This window comes from Schistocerca gregaria, chromosome 7 (genome assembly GCF_023897955.1).
Source record: "Schistocerca gregaria isolate iqSchGreg1 chromosome 7, iqSchGreg1.2, whole genome shotgun sequence".
Taxonomy (NCBI): domain Eukaryota; kingdom Metazoa; phylum Arthropoda; class Insecta; order Orthoptera; family Acrididae; genus Schistocerca; species Schistocerca gregaria.
This window is the reverse complement of record NC_064926.1, coordinates 85,932,935-85,945,190: the sequence shown is the minus strand read 5'-3', so window position 1 is coordinate 85,945,190 and position 12,256 is coordinate 85,932,935.

The following is a 12,256-nucleotide window of genomic DNA, read 5'->3' as shown; positions in this document are numbered from 1 at the left end:
TGCATTACGTTTCAAGTTTTAATACTGAAAGTTAGTCATATTTAATATTTTTGGTGCTGTGTGTTAGAATGCAACATTGAGAGCACACTCTGAACTTGATAAGTCATTTAAACTGTAGTTTCAGCAACAGCTTTAATAGATGTGTGTTCTGCGACAGAAACAATTCATAGACTTCTGTGTCATTTTAAAAGTGAATATTTCACATCACATATAATATGTTTGTGGCTCAGGAGGTTGAATATGCAGTTTGACTGAAGAAATCTCAAATCTACCAAAGCCTAATTGTCTACTAATGAATGGACAGGAAACCCTTCCACCTATGTAGCAATGTAGTTATTTTGTAAACACTCTACGGCTTTGGGAAAAAAAAAAGAAAGAAAGACACCACAGAAAGCTTAAAATATTAATTTTTCAGTAGTGATAACTGCACCATGCATGTAGTCGTATCTCATAATAAACCTGGGCACTAAGACTAAAATAACAAATATTTGTAACATAAGCCAATAACACCATTTGTCTACATTTGGTTAGGCCAGCATTTAGATTTTCTCAAGGAATCCAGCAATTTGTTCCCTGATGAGTTATTGTTTTCCTGTCTCTTAGTAATTCCTATCATGCATCTGTCCACAGCACTCAAGTCAAAATAAGTAATACACGCTGTCGATAAATGTCATTTTGATTTAATTTCAAATAAAATGATCACATTTGGAAGTGACTTGCCCAACATTAAATATGAAATCTCTGTAATAAGTGCCCTTAGTTATGTCAGCGAAGGTACATAAAAACTAATGTAGGCATAGATTCTCATTCATAGTACTTCCACTAGAACTGATGCCTGTAGCAGCTTCTTATTTTCATTCCAAATTATTTAATCATCTGATGACATCATACTGTTGAAAGTGGCCCATCATAATATCAATGAACATCTGCTCATTTGGATTTTGTTCTATTCTAACTTAAGCTTGAGCCTTCGTTTTCTCTAATAAAACCCTTACATTGTAACTTGTTTTGGATAAATCTATTGCACCTTTGTTACCACATTAAAGTTTAATTGGACCACTTTGAAGAACTGGAAAAGTTTCTTTTTCTAATCTTCACAACATAAATACCTTGTAACAAGCTGAAGTTGAAGCCATATGTTCAGCTCCCTAAGATTTCAACAGAAATCCAGTAGTTCTTTGTCTCCTACCCTGTATGCATCATCATAGCTAGTGATAATGTGATTTTGTTCCCTAGAAAATTATAGTTTCAACTCCTCTCACTTTCAAATATTGAAGGATTCTTTTAATTGCCTACCACTGACACACAATCTGTCATTGCTAGTGCAACTTTAGTCCATGATTGCATACACAAGGTCTTGTACATAACTGTGAATATATCAAGCTGCCTTTGGCTTCTTTGTAGAGAATATTTCCTCTACTGTACTTAAAGTATTTGACCATTTCCTGTTGCAGTGTCCAGCCCAGATTTCTTCAGCCAGCTGAATTATAATTTCTGACTGTAAGACTGGCTGTCACTAATTATTCTGTTCACTCATTTTTCTTCTATTGCCTTTGGATTGGTTTCTGAGGTAAAATATACTTAATGTCTTCCTAATGTAACTTTTCTTAATCTGCCTACTCTGATTATCCTTTCACAGCTCCAAAAAATCTCATTTCAGCTGCATGGATCATACAGCCTTCTCATTTGTATATGATTCACCTCTCAATGTTTCTTATTACTATTGTCTCTCTGTCCTGGGGCTCATATGTCAGTTATGGGGTGCAATGGTCAATGAGACTTTAAACTGAAATCACCATCCCTGTTTTTTAGGTTTTCTAACATATTTATTTTGGCTGACTCCTTAATTACGCTCTATCAGAAAATGCAAACAACAACTCACCTGGTAACCCAGAAACTCACTATTAATCAGTCATGCTGAGAAAACCGGAGAGATCAGTTTCTTAAATGCTGAAGATTAGGTTTCTTCCCACTAACTGTTCATTTTCCCATCATACTTAACATACACAAGTTAGTGATGTACACTGCTGTAATGTGCTCTCTTCCCCAATATGTATTTTTTGTAACACTGCATGAAACAGAATGTACCTGCCATTTGCGCTATAGTCCTGCTGTATCTTTTTGCCACTTTATTTTGTTCACATGTTAAAGGCATGTTCTGAAGTCTCATTCCTTCATTCTTTAAGAAATTTACTATGTTCTGATTTGCATATCCCTTTTCATTATCAGTATTCAAAATATGTTTACCAAATTTTGCTGCCAGCCTGTTTTTCCATTAAATATTTGAAATCCATGATATTTCAAGTACAATAATCACTGAATATGTATAAAATCACATTTGCTGAGTAAAAACTTAACACCTCCGTGACCTTGTCTCCCATCAGTCCACCCAAGTCAGAATGTATTAATTGAAGAATAGATTTATATGTTCAGAAGAACAGAGACCATTTTGATCCAGCAGCTATTTTGAATTAATACACAAAAAAATACAGACATTAGCTGTGAATGAACATTGGTTTATATCAGTGAGGAAAGTTGCAAAATTTGTGCTGGACTGGATTTCGAACACTGGCCTCCTGCTTACTAGACAGATGCTCTGACCACTAAGGCATCTGGGCACAGTGGTCAATGGAACTGCAAGGACCACCTTAGCACACCTCCCATCAGTTCCAAATTCTCAACTTACACACACACACACACACACACACACACACACACACTACTAATGCAGTGCCCCTTGCCCATTAGTCTCATAGTGGCTGCTGGATCAAAATAGTGGTGTCTTTATGGACATGTCTGAAAGAATGGAACAACATATGTATAATTAAGGCGAGGATGGCCAGTGATCATTTCAGTGTGGATGCACACCGAACTCGAACTCTTATGGGTATCACCGAAATGTTAGAGTAATGAGGATAATGGGTAAGGACCACTACATTAGTAGTGTGTGGATAAGTTGAGAAATTGGTTCTGATGGGAGATGTGCTAGGGTAGTCTGCGCAGTTGCAGTGACCGCTGTGCCAAGATGGCTTAGTGGTCAGAGCATCTGCCTAGTAAGCAGGAGAGCTGTGTTCGAATCTCGGTTCAGCACAAACTTTCAACTTTCCCCATTGATTTAAATCGATGGCCATTCACAGCCAATGTCTGTAATTCCTTTGTGTCTTAAGAATACAATTTGTTCTCAATTAGTAGTTTTGGGGCTCAATGTTGTCTGTCTATCTAGCAGGCATGTAATGCAGGAAGAATTATTAGTTTTTTTTATATTAATTCTTGTAAAGTCCCATTGTGTCAGAGCTCAAATGTCCTAATTTTTTTGCCACAAGTTTGCATCATTTGATGGTGATACTAATTAGTTTTCAATTTAAGATGGTCTGGCTGGCCCAATTTGCAATTGCTATTATTGAACCACACTGTTGGAACTATCGTCTGATTAGTCACTTGTTGGTTGGTGTTTGTCACTTAACAAGTGCTGTTAATTATGTGTAATGTGGAGCAATATTGGCAGTGGCCAGCTTTAGGTACAATAAGAATGCGAAATGCTCTGTCGAAAGCTGATTTTAAGTGCCCAGTGACTGAACTGTGGCAGATGGCATGTTTTCTGTGGTGAATTTAAACTCGTGTCCTAATTTAACCACAACTTCATGGTGTGCCATTTATCTAAGAAAATGGCAATTTACAACCTGTGACAGAACCGTTAATTATGTTCAGTTTGTTCAGTGACTAAAGCTAACTTGTACCAGCAAACTCAAGGAGAAAAGATCAGTTCTAATGCTGAAAGCAAACTGTAATTTCTCTCTTTACTTGTAACCTTCCCCACACTGGGTGCATGGCCTGTTACATTATCAATCTACGAACAGTCCCGGTTTTCACTCAGCTACAGGTTATAGGCAACACAGGCACAACAACACATAGAAATGAAGCATAATGTTTAAAAGTGAGGAAACTTTTTCTTGTGTACATATCTCTGATAGATAGGTGGAGGCAGCAGCGTTGTCCAAAAGAGGGAGGATACCACTCATTTCAGAGTCACTGGAACTTGCTGAAGTGCATGAGCAGCTGGAAGTAATAAGAAGTTCCATAAGACTATCTTTGAGAAGACCATTATTTCGCACTTCGTCAACATCCAGTCCATTTCACTGACATTTTCTAGGCCCTGAATAATGAATCACTCAATTTCACTGATAGTAAACATTTTACTTTCACGAGAAACATATCCATAATCTGATGACTCTATGTCCATAATTGTAAGCCCCCTCATTGATGATGCACATTTGGAACTGCAGCTTATGAAGTGTAGAGTTCTAATAATTCTACTTTTTTCGTTGTATAATCCACAGTTACTTTGTGTTGGTGTAATCGCTGTATAATGTCTTCGTTTTGAGAGGACCTAAACTGAATGGTATAGAGAACTGTTGAGAATAATTGCTAATGGAGTTTCTAAACTTGGTAACAAAGTATTTTCAAACCAATTTAAAACATTCTTGCTAGAATTGTGAATTGTTTTTCTTGCTGTGTGGTGGAGTGCATATCCCTATTTCTCACCATGGGGCAGTGGTTGTATTCCAATAGTATTTTAGTATACTTATCTTTAATTTTGAAAACAATAAGAGATCACATAAAATAATTGTACACTAAATTAATCAAAAAATAATTTGATATTTCATTTGTTCTGAAAGCTCTCTTGTTGAAGGGTCCCAAAGAACTGTATTCAGAGGTGTTCATTGCACCTAGCTGACAGGTAATACGTCACACGTAAGTGTACTGCTGGTACCATAATTGGTAGAGGTGAGCATGAGCTACTGGTGGTGCATGCCAGCATGAATGCATTAAGAATGTTCCATGATTCATCGAACTGTGGTGTTTTCTTAGGTCTGAAAAGGAGTTTATAGCTGGGAATAGCCATGGTAGGTACCACAACGCAAAAGAATAATTTTACCAACTTTGCCAGTGAGTGGTGCCACACCTTCTCCATTACGGTCACTCTGACCTTTCATAACAGTAATACCAGTATCCACCCACATTTTGTTAAACCCAACAATTCCCTCTAAATTAGTGTATTTTACTTATCGCAAAAATCTTAATCACTCTCCAGCTAAGTCTGCTCATTTCATCAACAATTTACAGCCTGAAATATTTTTGTATTTAAAACTGTCACTCTACAGAACCAGCCGCAACAATGAATTGCTGCTGTCAAGAAGTTCAGCGTCACACAATGTAGTATGAAGCTTATCTAAACTTAACTGATCTCTTTGATGGTGGTGATTGTATTTGTGATGCCAAATCACATCTTCTGTGAAAGTATCCACATTTGTTATGCTTTTCTGAATACTTCTCTTCTTGCTCAGTATATGAACATGAGAGCCGTGCTTTACTTCCTTCTTGTATTTTTCTTCATCAATATAAAGTAATCGTTTCACTAACCTTAAATGTAGCTGCGGTTCACAGAAATACTCTGGAAACTTGTAAAAGATTACCCAGATTTTCTGACTCCCTTGCAAAGTGTTTCTGTACATTGCACAGAACTCGTCACTGTAATATAATTATTTGTCAGGCTTTCATTTCATAAACAGCATTAACAAAATGATTAAAGTGAAATGGCCATGTGTTGTGACAGTGCCAAACAGTTCAAGTGTGACAATGAGGAACCCAACAGGAGGAAACTAGATCCAGTGCAAGAAGTGCCAATCAGCAATTCATTTTAATATGTTAGATTTTTGTCTGTATCATGACTGTGATAGCATCATTTATCAAATGTGGTCAAATGTCTAAGTATTGTTTCCCATCTGTCTGGATTACAGAAAGTTAATGTTTCAGTAACTGTAGCACAAAATATGTTGCACCCTGGCAAGCGAAGTGAAATAAGTTGAAAGTACAGCAATTTTTGGTTTGTTTCTGAAAATAACATGTCCCATGGTCCAATGTGTAAGAAAAATACAATGGAATTTACTGTCAACAATACTTACTTGAAATTTAAAGAAAACATATTCTATTTCATTATAAGTTTTATAGAATTTATTCTTTAAGTATAGTTTTCTCAGGTATTTCATTTTTGAGTTGTGTTGCTGTTCTTGCCAGGATGTGTTAAGTTCAGTTTTTGTTTCATCTCTGCAAACCATTGCATCAATATATGTGAAACCATATCCTGTAACGAGTTACTTCTCATATTCCACTACTACCTGCGAATATAACACTTATATATATGAAATTATTTCACTCAATGACTTAGACATGTATACTGACACACCAGATGGTATACTAGTACTTACTTATGGCTTTACTAGCTACAGGAGCAGTGTGTAATGTCTTACAATTTTCAGCCCTTTCCAATGACTTTCCATTTGCTTTGATTTTGCTGTAGTTATTGGTATAATGGAGTTATCTGGATGTGTGATGATCTGTGTGTAGCCTTCAGGTGATCCTGGTATTAAATTGCTTCCCACCCATTCATCTTTCATGTCGAAGTTCAGAATGTTTAAAACTTATTAGGAATGGAAATTATTTTGGAGGCATATTTTTCTACTGACATGCAGTTCTTCAGCCATGTTGTGAGGAGTGTTTTCAGCAAGCTAATTTTCAAAAAGTTCTGAGTCTTTACATACCTGTTTTAATTTGTCCCAGAGTTCTTTTGTGATGTTTCAAAGATGCATGTAAATTGCTGCTTTATATAACAGTATTATAGCTGACAAACAGTTATGTATGAAAATCAGTTAAACAGTACATGGACCTTTGTAATAAGTCTAATTCCAAAATAGGAAACTATAGCTAAGTGCAAATTAACATTTCATTTCTGTGTTCCTCCCTAGGAACATTAGGAAAGTTACGTCATAGAATATTAATATGCCACGATTTATTATTTATTTTGCACCAATATCATCTTAGTGTGTTGAGAATTGAAGTTGAGGTAGGACTACAAATGCTTACATTATAAGTTAGTGGATTTTTCACAATGTGTACTCTAGTGTGTATTACAAATTAGTACACCAGAATCAAAGATGTCTTTAACAGTTGTACCTTCAATATGTCAGGGGTCTGATCTGTAATCTCCTTGCCAGTAACATGCCAGTGTTTTAACATCATTATTTGATGCTGGTGCAGTGCAATATTTAAAGAAAAGCTTTGTCACTGGTTGATAGTGTCATATGCAAACTTTAAGTAATCATACTCACACATAACTAGCTTTCTGAGTACTTCTTTTAGAAAACCTGAAAAGGTGAAAGTGGTATCACTTGCTCTTACTTCATTGGGTGAGGGGGAGTACCAGGCTTAATCTGGTTGTTGTTGTAGTACTTTCATATTTACTCGTCTCCATATCCATTTGTATTTCACAGCATACATTGGATCCATTTTCTTGTAATTGTTGGCAGTGACTCGACCAACTCTACCACCAGAAGAGTATATGCAGTTGACAGAGAAAATAATTATCAATGAATGATTTTTTCAACAATATTACTGCAGATTTTTAACTGCATAATTTTAATGAAATATGGTGTACAGAAAATAAGACTATTCTCCAGAAGATATGGGAATTCTTTAGTAGAACAATTATATTTTTGTAACTGCATTTAATTGGGCTAGTGATAAGTATGTGTACATTTGAGGAAACTATTTTGTGTTGGTATGGTAATGCTCTGCAGATATACATTTTTTACCATTTTCGTGTAGCCTTTTAGTTCATTAAAACAGCAATACAGAGTACTCATTCAGAGCTGAAGGTACCCCCAAAAACTATGTAATAAACTGACATTATCATATTGTAGCTGTTGGTAATCAGTCACATTCATTCATAGTAATAATTATTGTTGGAGCTGACATAAACACACAGTTCCAAATACTCAACAAAAAATGGGAAGCACAATGGGAAAGAAAGGATTGGTGGGTGCATATTCAAAAGACACTAACAAGAACAAGAACAAGAGCCGCACGGTTTGAAGTGCCATGTCACAGATAGTGTGGCCCTTCCTGCAGGAGGATTGAGTCCTCCCTTTGGCATTGGTGTGTGTGTGTGTGTGTGTGTGTGTGTGTGTGTGTGTGTGTGTAACATTTGAACATTTTTGAAGAACAAGAGGCACATGGGAAATGAGAAATTAAATGGTGATAAATGTCAGTTACCCTAACTCTGCAATTTTTTGTCAAGAATGCCTTAGGTTCCCTATGTGTTTTCATGGCATGTCCTTTTTGCAGGCTGTTCTAAAGCAGCTTAATAGTTGTTTAGCATTATGTTATCAACAAGCTTGGGTGCCTTATTCAGTGTTGATTAGTTAATTATGTTTCATTGTGTTTAGTTTCCTTTTAAAAGCAAGTTTTGTTTCTACATGTAAGTGATGCAAGTTGATGCTGCTGCACAACTTGTTCAGTTTATTGCAGTATTTAACATGCAATTTTATTTACTGTTCAGCAAGGTAAGCTGGTATACAAACTCACTTGTTGGTAGAGCTACATTTATGTAAGATTTCATAATGACCTCTGACCTCACATCATGTAGAACCCATTTTCACTGACCATGACAGCAACAGGACTTTGAATTATGCACTTAATTCCTTTTTGTTTTAATTAATGTATGTAGAGAAGTGTGTGATCTAATTATCAGTTTTATTGTTGCCATTGCAATGCTACTGAGAGCACAGTTATTGTTCACGGTGAGACACCTAACATGACCTCTGGAAACACCTCCCAAACCACAACACTGAAGAACCAGTTCCACAGACCGAAAGCGAGGAGAGGGACTGTTGTCATTGGTTAATACAAACCACTGAGAAATGCACGGAAGTCTGATTTTCAACACATACTTATGTTTTTACTTAATCATTGCCATTTGTTACATTGTAAAATGTTAAGTAAATCCAAAGTAATATGTAATGTAAAGTTGATGCTTGATACCTTAGATGTTCAATCGTGTGTTGTAACAAACAAGATCTGTAGGGTTTGTTTACAAAGACTACGGTGTTTATGAATTTGGCTGTCTCTATGTCTGCATGTAGCACTTGATGGATTAGTCCTTGTACTCAGAATAACTGTGGTGCACTGTGTTACTGGACATCTGTGATAGTGTACTGTACACTAGTAAGAACAGAAGTATGCACAGTAGGAATCTGAGTAGGTCGGCAAGTACAACAGTGTATACAGTTTTGTAAGAGCTGTGCAAATGGTTTATTCTAACTCTGAAAAGGCAGAGATGATACTCATCTATGGCGAGTGTAGACAAAATGCAGCTGCAGCCTGCAGGTTGCATGCAAAAAGGTACCTGAACAGAGATCATTTGAAAACATCTACAAACAGTTGTATGCCACAGGTATGGTCATAACACACAAACTGGTCCATAACAAACCCATCACAGGAGAAACAGATGCATTTGGCATGTCAGCTGCTGTTTCCGTGAACCCACACATGAGTTCATGTGACATTGAGTGGCAGTGCAAAGAGTCAAAGTGGTGTAACAAGCATACTTAATCGTCATAAAATTCACCCGTATCATGTGTCGCTGCATCAGCTATTACATGGAGGTGACTTTAATAATTGAGTGCATTTCTGTCAATGGGCATCAACAGAGAATGTGTTGCAGTTTTACCAGTTTATCAATGAAGCAGATTTCACAAACCATGGTGCTGTGAATTTACGAAACATACATCCGTGGAAATCCTCGCTGGCTTCAACAGGTAAAGCAACAGTGACCGTGGAATGAAAGGTACGGTGCGGAGTAATTGGCGACCATCTTATTTGTCCTCGCTTCACTGAAGGCACCCAAACAGCTGCAAAATACAGCGAGTTTCCTCAAAATGATCTACAAACATTGCTAGAAAATGTCCTGCTGGATACTTGTAGAAGTATGTGGTATCAATATGATGGTGCTCCTGCATGTTCTGCAATGAAAACTAGGCCGACCCTTGACGGGCATTTCATAGGTCGTGGCTGACGCATAAATTGGTCAGCCTATTCTCCTGATCTTACACCTTTAGACTTCTGTCTCCTACAACCCCAGAGGATATGAGACATCATATTGGGCAGCCTGTGGAAACATTACACCAGATGTACTGCATTGTGTAAGACATTCATTGTACGGCAGATTGCAAATGTGTGCAGGAAATGGTGGGCACCTCTTTGAACATTTATTGGTCTGAAATGTCAGGACACACACTTTTCATTATGTAATTGAAAACAAGAAACAAATCTGTAAATTTAACTAAATTATCATGTTAATGTACATTTTCTTCTAACAAATCAGTGCTATACAGTATTCTTCAGAGAAAAGACTAATAAAAAATGTTAGCATGTGGACATGACATGCTGTTCAAGTCTCTCTTCTCCACCTATGTTACATCATTGTTCTCTTTGTATCACTGATTAATTTGGTTCTCTCTGATACACATGATTGAACTGCTGAGGAGCTCTGGATGTAATTAACATTTTAAAGTGTAAGAAATGGCATTGATTAAGTTTTTTTTCTATTTTCAGTTATGCTAAAAATAATAACAGGTTTCCATTTATAAGAAAACAACATAAGTATGTGTTGAAAAATCATGCTTCTGTGCATTTCTCAATGGTTTGTATTAACCAGTTACACCAGCCCCTCTTCTCACTTTCGGTCCATGGAATTCAGTGTTTGTTGTGGTTTGGGAGGAGTTTCCAGTGGTAATGTTAGGTGAGTCACCCTGTATATGGAAACTATTTGTTGTTGATTTAAATAATAAAAAATCCCTTATTTTTTTATTGCTTAGCATAATTTGTTTTGAGAACTTATTCAGGTTCAAATCTAAATTTTTGTTTATTTAAATCATGATTGACACAGTAACATTCTCCATGACAATCATCATTAAGGGGTTTTAATGATGATGTTCTTAGCTGATTAATTCTTTTGTAGATGAACTTCTTTAAAAAAAAAAAAAAAAAACACACACACACACACACACACACACACACACACACACACACGGTGAGGGAGAGAGCCCCTCTATTAGCTGCCCCCCCCCCCCCCCTTGCCAATAATCTCTCTCTCTCTCTCTCTCTCTCTCTCTCTCTCTCTCTCTCTCTCTCTATTGCCCTCCTTTGCCCTGCAACTCTTTCCCTCCAGTGTGCATGGCATTCATGTTGATCTATACTTCTTAGTTTTGTGGTACTCTTTGCATTTTCGCACCAAAATATTTGTGAACAACATTTGAGAAAGAAAAATGAGTGAAGCTACAACAGGTAAAACTGATGTAAGTCACTCAGTACCTAACATTTTTTTCTCAGTGAATAAATCTATAACTTCCAATCCAGATATTCATTTCTACCAGGAGTATGTAGGAAGAGTAAAAGGACTATGTTAACAAATATGAAGAAAAAGAATGATAATTCAGTTAGTCACTTTTGGCTATAGAGAAATTGGGAACGTGTTCGAACAATCTTAAGTTTGTTGCTGCAGTTCTTAAGCATAGCATAATATGATGTAACACAACCTGTTGGAAAGCCCACGAGTTGTAGCACCACTCATTGCAATCAGAACCATTTGAAAATAAGTGTTGAAAGAGCAGATAGTGTTACTATTCTGATTTTTTCTGTTATGGTCCTCATCTTACAACTCATATTATATTCATATAAATCAAATAGAAAGAAACTTCCACATGGGAAAAATATATTAAAAACAAAGATTCCAAGACTTACCAAGCGGGAAAGCGCCGGTAGATAGGCACAATAAAACACAAACACACACACACACAGAATTTCTAGCTTTCGCAACCGTGTGTGTGTTTGTGTTTTATTGTGCCTATCTACCGGCGCTTTCCCGCTTGGTAAGTCTTGGAATCATATTATATTCATTTTTTATTTAGGTGAATTTACACATTTTTATCTTAATGAGGCATGGAAGTGAATATAGATAACTCAGGAAGTGAAAAGATTGTTGGCACTATATAGACTTTTGAGATAACAAGAGTTTTTCTAATGCAACACATTTATAGGACAATCCAGGAAGTGATTGCAATGTATATTCAGTATAGCTACACCAATCCGAAAATTCATTATGAAACATGACACTTAAAAATGTGATAATATATTAAGTCAGTAGCACTGTAAGACCTATAATTATTTTTATTCATTTGTTGTTGAGCACGTGTTGAAACAATGTATATGCTTCATGGATGTATGTTGACTGCAAAAATTGCATACTTAATTTACACATTCAGTAGTGTTTCATTTGTGAGAGGCTTAGTCACTGGTTTTATAGTGCATAATGGATACTGACAGTACTAGCATGTAAAATTGTCCTATTGGTTCCCCCAGC